Genomic DNA, 2,500 nt, shown 5'->3' on the forward strand with positions numbered 1-2,500 from the left:
CCTTTTTTTTTATCTTATGACTGGCTTTTATATTCATTTAATCGCATATTTACACTTATTTAAATGCATTAATTTATTTACTTCTCTACTATTATTTTTTTATTCAAGGACGCTGCAAATAGCTGTATATCTCATTCTACATCCAAAATCATCATTCTTAAATAAAATCTATAAAAAGAAGTTTTATTTGGTTCCTTCCCTTTCTATGCCTTTATCATTATTATTATTATCATTAGCTAAGCTACAACCCTAGTTGGAAAAGCAAGATCCCATAAGCCAAAGGGCTCAAACAGGGAAAAATAGCCCAGTGAGGAAAGGAAATAAGAAAATAAATAAACGATATAAGAGGTAATGGATAATTAAAATAAAATATTAAAATAATATTAACATTAAAACAGATATTTTATATATAAACTGTAAAGAAGACTTATGTCAGTCTGTTCAACATAAAAAAACATTAGCTGCAAGTTTAAAATTATTTAAGTTTTATTGATTCAACTACCAGATTAGGAATTTCATTCCATAACTTGGTCACAGCTGGAATAAAACTTCCGAAGTAAGTAAAGAGAGATTGCATATCTAAGCTGAAATGATTTGTTAGTCCAAACACAAAATGAAAGAAAGTGAATAAGAACTCGTCATCTTATTCCTGAAGAGAAGTTTTGTCAAGCATTTACCATATAAAGGTCATTAGTAGGTTACAAATAATGTTATAATTAATTAAGGATAATAATCTAATCATGTGGATTAAGAATATAGGGTAATTCAAAAGGTGAGTATAATTTAGTCATATTTTTCGAATATTTTACATTTTTTGTCAGAGAAAAGTCAAATATCGAAATGTTATCTTTATGTCTGATATAAATTTAGTATCTCAGAAGTTTCTGCTTAGAATTACATGCTATCCAACTCATCCGATCCGCGAAAATTAGTTCTTGTAAATGACACTAATTCTATGAATATTGTTCCAATTCACGATGTAATCAACTGTATAGATATTAGAATACATTCCTATTTTACAAGATCTTTTTTCAAATACACAGCGAGGGCTTCATTACAAAAAATGTTTCACAACTGAAGTCTGTATGGCCTAAACTGACGTCGAATTTTACTTTAAAGCAATTTATTTTATAGAATTACGATAATATTCTAAATACAAGAAAAATTCATTTTCCTTTACTAGATATTGTCAGTTTCACAATCCATGACATCATGTCTTTTGAATTACCCTGATTAAGCCCTTAATACATTATTGCTAAAATCTAAAATTTTCCTAAAGCTTTCTAAATGTAGAAAGAAAACTTCAATTTTACAACAATAATACATAAATCATCCTAAAAACAATCTAAAACAAATATTCCAATTTAAAAAAATAAAGATAAAATTTCCACAACGTATGATCAGATGTCCCTTGAATTAATTAGAAATTACATAATTTATTATTCCATTCGAAAATGTAATTTCTACCTTCTAAACGTTTAAATGAAATCTTATATTATAACATTACCTGCAAATAAACAACAAAATAATCAATTTCTTCTTTAATTTTCCTTAGGAATTTAGACGGTTCCTAACCTATGATAGCATGGCCTCTGCATTAACTTGTAATGAAGACGCTATAACACATAATCTCCAAATTCAGGCAAGGTGATCCTATATTACAATCCCTCTTAACCAGTCTTAGTGTAATCCTATAAGCTCCTTTCCCCAATGCCTTTGCATCTCATCCTCGGTCTTGGCCTTTCCCCTTTCCTCATCCTCATTCCTATCCCTTCTTCTCTCTCGCGGTCATCCCCTTCTTATTCCTCCTCCTTCTCCTTCATTTGGCTCCCTTCCTTCCTCAACATATCGCTTCTTATTACATAACCTTCCTCCTCTTCCTCCCTCTCTATCTTCTTCCTCCTTCTCCTTCATTTGTCTCCCTTCTTCCTGTCATTTCCTTCTCCTCCTCTTCCTCTTATCTGCTTTCCTCTTCTTTCTTCTTACTCTTTCGCCTTCATTTGCCTCCCTTCTTCCTATTATTTCCTTCTCCTCCTCTTCCTCTTATCTGCTTTCCTCTTCTTTCTTCCTACTCCTTCTCCTTCACTTGCCTCACACCTTCCTATTATTTCCTTCTCCTCCTCTTCCTCTCATCTGCTTTCCACCTCTTTCTTCTTACTCCTTCTCCTTCACTTGCCTCACATCTTCACATTATTTCCTCCTACTCCTCTTCCTCTTCTCTACCTCCCTCCTTCTCATACCCCTTTTCCATCGCTTCATCCTTCTTCCCCTCCCCTCCTCCTCCTCATCTCCAACCCCTACAACTCATCACCACCTCCCCCAAATTCCCCTCCGCTCCTTCTCATTCCCCTCTCCTCCATCCCGCCCAGCTCACCCCTAACCGCCGTTGAAATAGCAGCAGCATCATCCCCCATCCAGGCCAATCTATCCAACGCTTGACAACAATAACAATAAAAATTCCCCACATAACTGTATCTGTGACGTCGTGCCATTGCGGCCT

Source organism: Palaemon carinicauda, chromosome 45, assembly GCF_036898095.1.
Source record: "Palaemon carinicauda isolate YSFRI2023 chromosome 45, ASM3689809v2, whole genome shotgun sequence".
Classification (NCBI taxonomy): Eukaryota; Metazoa; Arthropoda; class Malacostraca; order Decapoda; family Palaemonidae; genus Palaemon; species Palaemon carinicauda.